The sequence below is a fragment of the Sceloporus undulatus genome, chromosome 4, assembly GCF_019175285.1.
Source record: "Sceloporus undulatus isolate JIND9_A2432 ecotype Alabama chromosome 4, SceUnd_v1.1, whole genome shotgun sequence".
Lineage (NCBI taxonomy): Eukaryota > Metazoa > Chordata > Lepidosauria > Squamata > Phrynosomatidae > Sceloporus > Sceloporus undulatus.
In genome coordinates, this window is record NC_056525.1 from 84,353,086 (window position 1) to 84,367,048 (window position 13,963).

Consider the following 13,963-nt stretch of genomic DNA (forward strand, 5'->3'; position numbering starts at 1 on the left):
GAAGTTGCCCATTTTTGATTTAGGGGCCAGGCTGTGAATCATGAAGTTCCCATTTTTAATCTTGTACCTGCCTCTTAGCAGTGTTTTTCTTGCCTTTTCTTCTCAGCCTCTCTTAACCACAAGATACAGTAATAATATTGACACACTATACTGGTTTGTTATTAAGAATTGCTGACATAAAATTGGCTAAGCTTTGTTTTCTCCAAAGTCTCAGTTAATTGAGATGAATAGTTTTGTTTCATTCGCATATGTCATCACTGATGATATGTAAAGCTATATAGTTTAAAATAAAAAAACATTGCAATCACAGGAAAGATATACAATTGTTTCCCCGAAGGACTAGGGAGAGTTAAAGAGAACGCAGATGTGTTTTCTTATTGGGTACACCACTGCCCTCTTCTGGACCATGACAGATCTTTAGAATGGACTAACTGGTACATTATCATCACAGCTTTTAAGATAATTTTCTTCTTTCACTGAAAAGTGGCATATACATTTAGGTAACAAAATAAATAAATGACCTAGAAAAAGGAGCTAGGTCAGGGCTGAATCACACAATGCAGGAAATTGATGATTAGATGTCTGGACTTCTGTGCTTTGTTTATGTTGAATTTAAAACATTTGTAGAGGACACTGAGGTTAAATGTAGCAGCAATGTGGTGACAAAGGTAGCCCTTTCTGTTTAGAAATGACTACAAATACAGTATTTCCACCCATATTTCATCAGCTAAATACTGTAGAGGACTATTAGCAGCTTGAGCTAAGGAGTGACAATTCCTGCCTGCTTTTGTTTCTAAGAGATTCATGTTTTTCCAAGAATCCTTTTTCTCCCCCATTTTAAATAGCTGCCTTCTGAAAGAAAGGGCATACTACATTTTTGTATGTGTTTTGGGATATTTTTTCATATGTATCAGTCTTATTGATACTGTTGAAATAATGTTTGTATGCTGTTGTTGTTGTTGTGTGCCTTCAAGTCATTTCTGACTCATGAGATTCTAAGGCAGGCCTGCACAACATATAGCTTGGGGGCCGCAAGCGGCCCACCAAAGGATTTTGGCTAGCCCATGAAGACATGGAACAACTTCAAGGCTCCTCTACTGATCTGCCTTCTCCTGAGGAGAGGGACATGCGGAAGAGGACAGGCAACCTCTGGCTCTACAAGCCTCCTCTGCTGTTGAGTTTTCTCCCAAGGAGAGGGCCGGGCAGAGGAGGATGAGGATGCAATTAATATTAATAATATGTATTCTTATTAATTACTAATAATTAACATTAATTAATATTTAATTAAAAACTATATGCGGCCCAAAGAAGTTTAGCCTGTTTTAATTTTGGCCCCTTCCTACTGCCATGTTGTGCAGGTCTGTCTAAGGCGACCCTATAATGGGGTTTTCTTGGCAAAAATTTGTTCAGAGGTGGTTTGCCATTGCCTCCCCTGAAGCTGAGAGAGTGTCACTTGGCCAAAGTCACACAGTGGATTTCATGGCTAGGCTGGGAATTGAACCCTGCTCTCCAGATCTGTAGTAGTGCTGACTCAAACCATTACACTACGCTGCCTCTGTGCTATTGCCAGTGGTGAAAATCTTGACTCCCAGCCATGTCACATTCTGTTCATGGAAGGGGAAGATGACATCTTGCAGCATCTTGCAGCAAAATGTGTTGGCTGGGTTATTGTGGGAGGTCTGTCCAAAATAGTAACTTTTCTTATCACTGCTTTTAATATTAGCAATTTTCACTCTAGATTAGACTGCTGATGCACCTGATGTGAAGCTAATCAGATGTACATGAAATGTGTGGCCTATGGGATTTGGGAGATGATTGGCTCTGATCCACTCTTTTCTGTTGGGCTCCAGCTGGTAGACTTTGGGGTTGCATTAAAAAAAACAATCCTGCAAACCTGACAGCTTCCTTCCTCTGCATTAGGTGTTAGGGATAACAAGAAAGCACATTTTAAAAAAATAAAATTGTTGCAAGAAGCAGTTATGGCAGCAATGGCCAACTATGGCCCTTCAGATATCTTTTGATTGCAACTCCTCTCAGTCATAATCAGCGTAGCTGAAAGTGAGGGATTATGGCAGATGTAGTAAAACCAGGAAATAATGAATTTCCCAATCCTGAGTCATAGGGTGGCTTATAATCATTTTTTAAAAAAGAAAATACAGTTATAGGCCTTCACATAGAAATTTAACAGGTAAAGGTCTTCCAAACTTTCTAATATCTTATGTATAGCTACTCTGATAATTACTTCTACTATTTCATTGGTTTTTAGCTTTTCTACAGATCTGTAGCTCCAGAGTATAGTAGCAGTGTCTTGTTGGCATTGCATTCTGGGGCCATTTCTTGGCCCAGTGCAGGTTTTGTAAAGAAGAACATAAGTGGATTAGAACCCTTTTGGTAAGGATGCATTGGACTTAATAGTAGTGGGGACATTGCTGGCTGTGCCATTGGCGTTGATTTTGTATCATCGTACATGTTCTCTGTGTGTTCTGATGCAGGTTTTTGTGTTGGGAATGTGTCCCCACATTGTAACTTCATAGGCTCCATCTGTGTGGAGGTGACTTGTGGGTGTTATTGCTGGCACAGCCCTTGGTTGCTTTTCTGGTAGAGTTTCCAGGCATGTTGTCTGGGTGTGCGCACACATGCATGCATGCTCGTGCTGCAGACAGAAAGAATATTTAAAAATGTTCAAAATGTGTTTCTTGAGTTTTGGGAAACTATGACAGAGAAGTCTGGAATGATGAGAATCTTTGCAGTTGGGAACGTATTCTGTACAAAAGTCACATGTGGTATTTTTGCACAATAAACTTTTTATTTACATAAAAATAATGTACAGAAGTATTACTTTGGGGAAGAAAATGCTGTTTCGTGTGCAGAAAATGCTATTTTCTGCACAAAATATACATGTGCAAGTTTTGTGCAGACATATTTTCTGCACAGCAGACAGCATTGTTTGTTGAGAAAATGCTCTTTCCCGTGCAAAATTTTTTTTCTGTGTCAAAGTGTCACGTGTGAATTTTTCACAGAATAATTCCCAAATTGTGAATACACTGCACTATGAATAAACTGCACTATCTTCAAAGATTTTCTTGCAGTGGAAAGAAAACAGCTAAAACTATTCATTGCCTCCTTCAAGAACAAAATTAACCAAAAAATCATATCCCTCGTGTATAGCTGCCATGTTTACCCTCTTTTTTTCTGCTGGTGTGCTTTTCTTGTCCTTTCCGCTAAGCACACATTGAATGCTGCAGTGTCTCTCCAGCATAAATGTGAAATATATCATTACTCTGTGTGTGAGTACTTAAATTTGTGCTCCTTAACAGATGCAAATGGCGATGCCAGTTTTAATCTAGGAAAACAAGTTTAAAAGAGTCACTTATTAGGATGCAGTAGCTATGACCATTCAGCTAGTTGAACCATGTAATTCATTAATTCTAAGATGCCTGTGTGACATACTGCAGGGAAAATGCTTTGCCTTCTTAATTTAATTCTTGTCTAGCTCCACCAGATGGCACTAAAGGATAGCATTAAAAAAGGGATTAAGCTACACAAACATTTTGAACAACATCAGATTCTATTTTGTTTTATAATAGGGAATTTATCCTTTTCCCTTGTAGCTTCACGACATTTGATGTTCTTGATATTTTTGACTGTGATAACATTCTTCCTAAACCAGAGGTATTCTTCAGAATGCTGACTATTCTTTGTTGGTCTTGTATCATGCAAGTCACAAACTTTTGTTTCTTCTATTCTTGTCTTCCAGCAGAGGGCACTTATTGCATTTATTGCAAATCACCACTGGATTTTTCAGAGAACTCTGGTATTGCATTTCTTCATTACTGGATGGAAGTGGTTTTACATTTAATTTAAGGGCTGAGATTTAGGCTTCAATCTCATATTCACCTGGGAGTGAGCCTCACTGAAAGCAGGACTGGTCACATCTGAGTGAACATGTCTAGTAATGCATGTTATAAAACAGGTGTTAATTTTATTCATCTTTGGATAAAGCACAGCAAGGTTAGTCCTGTGATAATACAGATGTACATTGGTTCTGTAATGTTACAAGCCCACGGAAGGTGTCATTGCTTTAAACTCTTGTTCCTTAAAGCAACTGACTATAGAAATTATGTTTGTCTTTCACATTTCATATGTAACCTAGGTATCCTAAAGTATCCTGTTTATGTGGGCACAAGTAAGTGCGTGGGTGAAGTTGGCTGCCAGCAAATGTAACACATGGAAATCACATTTGAGCATGCTGAAGTCTTTCTTGATATATACAAGGAACCTGACTTCATGACTAACAGAGAAATCTCAGGCCACGTGTCAGTAATTAAAGCCACAACACAGCTTTATTTTATTTTATTTTTTGTTCTCACAAACATACAATAGGGATAGGATATCATGGATATGACTTGATAAGGAGTTTTGAGTAAAGTCTATAAACTTTATATGAGAGAAAAAAAATATAGGGGTTGGTATGAATCCCTCTCCCGCCCTATCTGGCACCTCTTCTACTGATGCCAGACTGGTACATAATGTACTCCCAGACATTTTATTCTGACTCGTACTTGATCAAGCAGAACATTTGTCAACATTTCTGCAATCTTGTCCACAGATAGTTGGAATCAAAGGGTTCTATGAGTGGGTACACTGAAGGGAGCTGTTTTAGGAAACACAAAGAACATGCACTGAATGTCATGTCGGGGTAGCAAATAAATAAAATTTATAAATGTATTTAATTTATCACAATTGCATTTTTACTATGAGGAAGAACAGGAAGAGAGAAGAAGACTTCTGAGATTTTCTGCTTCAAGTGCCAAAGTAATTTGTTTTGTCTTAGATATTATGTACCTTGAGTTTGTAAATGATGGCTGGCTGGCGAGGCACTATTGCTGTTCTTCCACACAAATAGAAAAATGACAGCTAGGGCAGCAACCATTTGCAGATCTGGAGCCATTCACTCTACACAGTTATAGCAGTATTATTCCACTTTAACTGCCAAAGTTCGATCCTATGGACTCTTGGGATTTGTAGTTTGGTGAGGTGATGGAGCACTCTGGCTGAGAATCCTAAATGTCCCTCCCTAAACTGAAAATCCCAGGATTCCAAAGGATGGAACCATGGCCGTTAAAAGTGGAATAATAGTGCTATAATTCTGTAGTGTGCCTGTCGAAGTTACTGTTCTGAATTTGCTTTCGGAGTATTAAAATGATTAGAGAGAAGTATGTGAAAAGTAGATTCAAATGAGTGGCCTGTCAGCCACTGTGATTCTCAACCATTAGACCAGAAATGCAGACAATGGCTCTCTCCTCCTTATGCTACCGGGCTGCTTACCTAAAAGGGAAACTAAAGACACTTCCTCCTGGGAAACTCAACAACATATTATGCCCCTGAGCAGGGAAGTCAGATTGTACAGAACAGCAACTTTAAATTATCTGACCACCTGGTGGTGACAATGACTTCTTCTCCTTATTAGTCAATTTCTTGGATGTTTTTTCTTAAAATAACCAAAAACAACAACCTTAACTCTATGCAGATTATAGATAAAGTACAAAAAAGTTAAAAGCAATACAAATTATATAACAGAAAATCTCCACCTAAAACAAATGGTAAGAACTAGATTAATAATTTAGCTGCCTAGAGTGCTTTTTTTCAGGAACAGTGGAATCCTTATCCCTGGATGAGGTCACCTGGATTGATTTCTGCTCACCAGGGTATTTGGTCTTTGTTTCACAATAGCTTTGTCTCCAATCTATCTAACTGTAGCCTGCCTTTGTCCTGCTCAATGTCTAGGCCAGTTTACACTAGTATATTCTTCAAGTCATTTCCAATTTATGGTGACCCTAAGGGAAAGGTCTTTCTCGATACATATAAGGAACCTTGGTTTCCAGAGTCATAGTCCAACACTCAAACCACTATGCCACACTGGCTCTCTTGTATGGTACCATTATTCATGGGGAAGCATTTTCATTAATGTGACTGGATCTTCTTGGTTTGAGGAATCCTTTCTATCTCACTGACTTTTTCCTGCGATCTGCTTCCAGCTCATACCTCTCACATCTGTCATCTTACGGACCATTTACTGATTTTCACATTTCTGCATTTTGCTTTCAGCTAGCTCTCTTCTTGCAAATCATCTCAGTGTATATCACATAGCTCAATAAAGTAAGCATAGCTCATCAATCTGTGCTCACTCTAATTTTAAAAATCTTTCACCAGTATAGAGTTCACCATGTATAGGTATAGGTTGTTGTTGAAGATGGCAGAGAACTTTGAGAGTCCAAGGCGCGGTACATACTGCCAAGAAGCGGCATACCAATGCCGATTCTAGGGTTAGGAATTCTAGGGTTAGAGCAACACACGGTCTCTAACCCTAGTATGTGCGGGTGCTGTAACAATGGCGGCGCCCTGTGTACATGGGCGTTGCCATTGTTACATGAGTGCCGTGTGGCATCTGCACATTGCCATGCAGCGCTTAATGAATGCACCAGTGGCGCATTTGTTACACTGCCCCTGCGGTTTGCACGGTTTGGTGGCTGCAGCTTCCCTCTGGAGGAAATTAGGCCGCCGGCAGGCCATCCACCCTTTTTGGACAGTCTGTCCCTCGCCTTAGAGTGCATCCAGATTGATTAAAAAGTCCCAGATTTTGTTCCTGTTGTTTCTGATTGTATATTGGGTTAAAATAAACTGACCTGGGGAGCTGTTATAAAAAGTCTCTGATCGTACCAGGAACTAACAGAAAGTATTGTGGGATAAACAAAATATGTATTGGTCTCCAAAATAATACTGGAAATGACAGGAACAACGTAAATGAGGGATGGAAAAAAAAATAGCAGCTTTTGTCACCTCAAAAACTTACAAACTGATTCTAGCTTTTGTACATTCTGCACAGGAAAGTTGTGTTCTAGTTTTTGAATATTGCAATTTCTGAAGTCAGAATTGTGCCTGTTTATTCTTTCATATGGTGTGAATGGCCTGCTGCCCTATGTTGCGTGCACTAAGGCAGTGATGATCCATGATGGTGTATTTCCCATTGGAGTATGAGGAAATGAACATATCCTTGATATTGTGGATGACTTTATTAGATGCTGTAACAGTATTGTGTGAGAGGACAAGCTGGCTTCTGCATTTATTGCAGTCTCTGGTCCCCCAGTTTGTATCCTTATTGTGTGGTGTTCGGTGTGGCCAGCTGAAACTAATAAGTCATCAGTGAGCTACTCTAAAGTGGTTTTCAAACTCTGGTCCACAAATTTGGTTTTGAATTCAGATCCCAGAAAAGTTATATAGTATGGGCAATGCTCAGTAATTCTGGGAGCTGAAATCACAAACATCAGGGTGACCAGCGTTTGAGAACTGCTGGTTTACCATCCATTCAGGACAATGACACTTCTCTTTGACAGACTGGGTTACATATCACACTACACACTTTTACAGTGCTATATTCTACTTTATTTGTCATGGCAACTTCTTATGGAATCTTGGGGTTTGTAGTTTAGGGAAGGACAGCATTTAGAATTTTCAGCTTCACTAATCTATGATGTTTATCACACTATACTCTTAAAGTGCTACTATTCCACTTTGACTCCTCTAGCTGCCTCCTGTTGCATTCTGGGATTTGCAGTTTTAAGGAGGGGTATTTAGAATTCTCAGGCAGAGAAAGGGGTCAAAGGGGAATAGTAGCACTTTAAGAGTATAGTGTGATAAACATCTGTGTGTGTGTCTCTGTGTTGTGTGCCATCAAGTCATTTCTGACTTATGAGAACCCTAAGGTGGCTCTATTATGGGGTTTTCTTGGAAAGATTTGTTCAAAGGAGGTTTGCCATTGCCATCCCCTGAAGCTGAGAGTATGTGATTTGCCCAAGGCCACCCAGTGTTTTTTCATGACTGACCTGAGAATTGAACCCTGGTCTCCAGACTTGTAGTTCAACACTCAAAACATTATGCCACACTACAAACCCCAGAATTCTACAGGATGTTTCCATGGTAGTTAAAGTGGAATAATAGCACTATATGACAGATCGGCATCAAAGACTGGCACTGGGGCAGAGTGGGGGTGTGGTGTCAGAACGACACATGGCCTGACTATGCCCCCAATGCCAGCGTGACATCGCGTGCCCCACCACATGGCGGATGGCATCATGGTGCCCCTCTGGCACTGCATCCAGATGACGTAGTGCCAAAGGAGAACCAGAAATCTGTGGTGCCAGATCCTATTCAATGCAAAAAGGAGCCGCTGGAAAGGCCAGATCGGGGCTACGGCATGTAGTTGCCATGGCCCTGATCCGCCACTGAAAGGGGAGACTGTAGGTCGCCTCTTAGGGGTGGTCTGTTCAGCCCTTACTCTCCTTTCCCCTCCCTCCCCCATTTTATCTGTCATTCATTTTCTGTCTTATCTTTGCTTTCACATGAAATTGTAAGTGAATCTTAGTGGAAACCTGGACAATTAGTGGTCATAGGTACAGCACTGTATTTAATTCTTTGCAAACCTTGGCTATATTTCTAAGCAAAAATCCCTTCCCTTTCCCCCAAGGCTGTATTTTATTTTGCATGGTCGACAGGAGTTCCTATAAAGTTGACCCAAACCATGCCAAAGCCATGCTCCAGTCCTAAGGACTGGAGTGCAGCTACTGGTGCAGCTTCTGGCCTCATAAGATGTGTGTGTCATTTAAACAGCATACCTCCAAAGTGACCCGAAGCAGCTTTATTTTGGCCTGTTTGTATGGGTCCTGTATTTGGTTTTGCACCATTCTTTTTTACTCACCCTGTATATATTTGCACTGTCAATTGCTAATCCTGCTATTTCTGTTTGAACAACACCCTTGGAAGTAGGGAAAATTTGATCATTGAAGGATGGAGGGAGGATCACTAGGCTAAAGAAAATACATGACTATCAATTGCACTAGCAATGTTAGTAATTCAGTTGACTGAGTAGCAGATAGGTACAAATCCACTAAAAACATCACTCAAACCTTAGGTCTTTTGTTTTAGATTTGACAGATCCTATACTGGGTAACGTGGACTCTGGAATGCCTTGAGGGTTTTTTGGAGAGGGGGCTGTGGGTTTGCTTATAATGTAGCTTCTGAAATCTGATTTAAGATGTGCCTGGTAGCATTTTGGTTATTTATTGTACATTGCATGGTAAAGAAAAAAGCCCGTGGGTACATATAGATAAATGAAGTGGTTGCTTCTCACTGTACACACGTCCCGAAACAGGCCAGGAAGCTATTGTTGGCTTACAGCCAGAAAATGACACCATTCCTTCCATTTGTATCTAATATATAACTAGTCTGACATGGTAAAAATCTGAAGTTGCTGATAGCATAAAAAACACAAGTTTGCACTGGCCACCTCTCTCTCAAAACATCCGAAATAGAATTTAGAGTGCTGTTAACACATATGCTGTATCTTTAAGTCAGCACGCCCATGTATGGGGTACGGATAGACACCTGTGTTTGGACATGCCGTTGTGAACTTTGCTCTTTGCTGAAATGTCAGGAATAAACTCCTCTCGATCATGACCACATAGCCCCAAAAACGCACAAAAAACTAAGAATGCAGGACATGAAAGCCTTAGACTTCACTTTGCTGTTTATTTCAGAGTAGTTTGTACTGCATACAGAAAACATTTAAAAGCATGTAATGGATATCAGAGAAGCTGTTAAGATTAGGACACAGTTATGAATTGGTATAGTACATCATGGTCTACATTTCTGTAACTATCAGTAAATTAGGGTCTTCCAATGAAGCAAGCTGTATGGTTAGAAATTCAAGACAGACTAAACAAAGTACTTCTTCATACCCACTATACCTAAACTGTGGAATTTGATATCATAGGATGTGCTGATGGTCGGTTTAGATGACTTTAAAGGGGATTAGGTATAGATAAGGCTACTGGTCATGATGGCTCTGTAGTAGGAGTGAGCAACTACGCTATGGCCACATTCAGGTTTGGAGAAGTGGTGGAGGGCTGCATTTTAAAAAATTAAAATTAATGAATGTATAATTTGTTTGTATTATGACTGTACAGCCAATTCATAGTTATAAAAATGATAACTACTGACCACAGTTGGAAGAGCACTTGCATGCAGCTCCTGAATTCTGTAGCCTTTAGTTGTTTGGTGGACAGATAGTCCATTTCCATAGAGTACTGAAGTTGTCCATCCATCAAGTGAGAGGAAGGGTAATGATGACTCTAGGTGAATCTACACTGTAGAAATAATGCAGTTTGACACAATTTTAAGTGCTGAAATTCCATCCTGTGGAATCCTGAGATCTGTAGTTTCTTTTTTTAAAAAAAATATCTTTATTGACAATAAAATTTAATATTTTCATTTTGTATTATACAATTCCATTTGTTCAAAGTATATCTCTTAGATAATCTGTAGTTTCATAAGATCTTTAGCTTTCTGGGCCAAAGGTGTTAGTGCTTCATAAAAGCAGAAATCCCAGGATTTTATAGGATGGAGCCATGACAGTTAATGTGGTGTCAAGGTGCATTATTTGTACAGTGTAGATGCACCCTCAGTTGCTGTGATTGTTCCTTTTCAAGAATGGGTATTCAAAGTGTATGTTTCTTTTCACAAAATTATTTTAAAATTGTGCTTTTATTTCCCAAAACTTCAATATCTTTTATGTTTTCTTTTGGAGGACTGCAAGGGGCAGTTCAGTCATTTAACATGGATTGCTCTAAATTGGAAGCAGAAAGAAACCAGAGGTGGGGGTGGGAGTGGGGTGTTCAGTGACTTCTTAGCAGCTGCTTCTGTTTTTTTTAGCACACCAGAAATTACTAAGAGGCAGGAAAACCAGGAGCCGGAGAGAAGATAAATAGTACTGAGGAAAAGGAGGGATAGCATCTCTGTCTCTCAATAGCTGTGTTAGTACAGAGAGCTGCTGGGCACATGGCAGCACTCTGGGAAGTTTAAAATGATTCTAATACTGAGTAGATTTTCACAAACATAGCAATTTTATGGTATTTATTGGAGCACAATCCCTTTCTTCTTTAAAAAAAATGTCATATTTTAAACATGGTATGGTTTCATAAGCTTTATTCACAATTTGCCACCAGAATTATGTGGCAAACCACATAATTGTCTCCTCACACCACTGAATGTTGGTGATTGCTTTCGTTTCAACTAATTTTGTGTCTAGAGTTTTTCTGAGAGTGCAAAATAGGATCTCAGGGGCCAAATGCAGCCCATGGGCCACACTTACCCGCAGCCTTGCTTTATAGTATCTTCAAAATCAGATGCAACATGATTCTAAATGGATCTGCTATAACAGGGGAGTAATATGTTCCCTATAACCAGTCCTGGTTAACACCCTGGTTGCAGCTCTTTGTACTATCCAAAGTTTCTGAACACTCTTCAAAGTTAGCCCCATGTAGACTGTGTTATACGAGTCCAAATGGGTTGTATCTAAGCATGCACCACCATGGCCAGACCTGGCTTCTCAAGAAATGGTTGCAGTTGGTGCATAAGCTTTAAATGTGCAAAAGCACTCCTGGCTAATGCAGAAACCTGGGCCTCTAGGTTCAAAACTGAGTCCAGGAGTACCACCCAAATTGCAAAATTTTGAGGGGAAGAATAATGCTTTTTTGGCTGTGGTGATTATGGACTGGTTAGTGGAGGCATTACTAGTAGGCTTTTATTTCTCCTGAAGGAGCATTGAGGCTTCTTTGGCCATAGGAGTTAGTGAATGTGGGAGGGAAACCATTTGAAGTATACTAAATATTTTTTTCATGTGAGGAAGCAGTTCACCTAGGCAACAGCATGGGCTGAAGAAATAGCAATAGCAAGTACATTTCTATACCACTTATCAGTGAACTAAGCACTCCCTAAGTAGTTTACAATGTGTAAGCTAATTGCCCCCAACAAGCTGGGTACTCATTTTAGTGACCTACAGAAGTGGCTCTTGGATCAAACTCACAGTACAGGCATTTAACCACTACGCCGCCAGGGCTCCGGGTTGAAGGAAAGTGGGAGGACTCATGTATGCTTGACTGACATGTCCAGACTGGTAGTAGGCAGCCTTCTTTCAACTGGAAGGCTGGGGAAGAAGAAGAACCAACTGCTTCACTGCTATCGCCATTAAGTGGCACAAAGCAGAGTCCAGTCAGAGGTGCTGGGTTCATGACATCAGTGCCTGGCTGTCTGAGAAGGAGGAGGAAGGGGTGGCACTAGTGGTGGTAGCAGTTTGGTTTGGCTTGCTTGATTCAGAACTTTCCACAATTGTGCATGGCTCTGGCAGTGTTGGTTTCCCAGCCAACAGCTGGAGGTAAAGAAAAGGGGCGAAGGAGGAACACGAAAACTGAAGTGGATTCCAGTGACTCTGGTGTAAGTGAGTTTGTGAAGCCACTAGTGAATCAATTGTTGACTGGTGAGTCAACACATATATAAATCCTATTGATTCAATGGATCCGCTACAGTCATGTCGAACAACTGGATTTAGGCCAATGACTGTTAACACACCCACACACGTAGAAGTTAGTTCCTATAAAAGCCAAGAGATTTTTATAAACCAAGTTACAGTCTTTCCTCCTCCTCTGCCTCTAAGTGGATTTGCAGAAACAATAAAGTATATGGTTTTCTTTCTTTTCTTTTTTTACTAATGACCTGCTCAAACAGTTCTTAACTCCTTTCAACAGCAGTGCACTCTGCCAATGTAAAAACCTAGTACCCTAATACCAGGATACTATGTGTAATTTCTTTGTTTCAGGGTCTCAAGAGTGAATAGAATATTTGCTTCAGATAAGGTGATTTCTTACTAGATTTCTTACTGTAATTATTCCCCAGATGCATAGTAGACACATTTATTGGTGGCAAACCTCATCAAGCCCTCTTTTACACCACATAATTATAGCACTTTGATATGACTTCAACTGTCATGGCTCCACTCTGTGGAATCCTGGGATTTCTAGTTTCATGAGGGATTTAAAATGCTTGCCAGAGTTCTATAGTACCTCAACAAATTACCTGTATTCTGTAGGATGCAGTCATGGCAGTTAAATGCTATAATTGTGTAGTTTGAAAGCAAGTATTGTGGACCCAAGGAAAGGAAGTTGTAGAGACAGTGGTAACTCCCTCAAGACAATTTTGGCACAGCAAGCAAGCAAATAGGTGAGCAAATAAACAATATTGTTTATTAAGCAATATTAATTTTAAAAAAGCCAACTATAGAAAAATAAAATTTTTGATGTTAACTGCCATCAAGTCGACTCTGACTTATGGCAACCTTATGAATGGGATTTCCAAGCCACCCTGTCATCAGCAGCTCTGCTCAGGTCTTGCAGAGTTTATCCATCTGTAATGTGATCTTCCTTTTTTTCTTATTGTCTTCTACCTTACCAAGCTTTATTGTCTTTGCTAATGAGTCATGTCCAAAGTATGATGATTTGGCCTTAGGGTGAAAGCATATGCGAGAGGGTATGTGTGGCTATTTAATTAGCAATCCATTGTTTGTGGGGAACTCCCCTGACCCTGGGTGATGTTCATTTGCATGTACACTCGGCCCTTCTTATACACGGATTTTTGATACACGGATTCAAGCATCCACGGCTTGAAAATATTCAAAATATACAGTGAGTATAAATTTCAAACATCAAACGTTGAGTTTCCATTTTTTATAAGGGACACCATTTTGCTATGTCATTATATTTAATGGGACTTGAGCATCCACGGATTTTGTTATCCACGGGCATCTTGGAACCAAATCCCAGCGTATAACAAGGGTCCACTGTACTGAGTTTTGATTTTGGTGTAGCCAAACTAGTAGCCAAACTTTGTTTACTTTCAGGGTTTCTTCTTTCCTGTTGAAGTTGTCAGGGTGTTTGGGGATTTCAATGGCCAATCTGTAAGCCAATTGCCCCCAACTAGGCTTGCCATATCCCGCCTGGGGGCAGGACTTTCCCAGTTTGGGGCAGGGCCACACAGTCCCGCCCCAGTTTGGCCCCTCCCCTGGGACCTCCCCCCC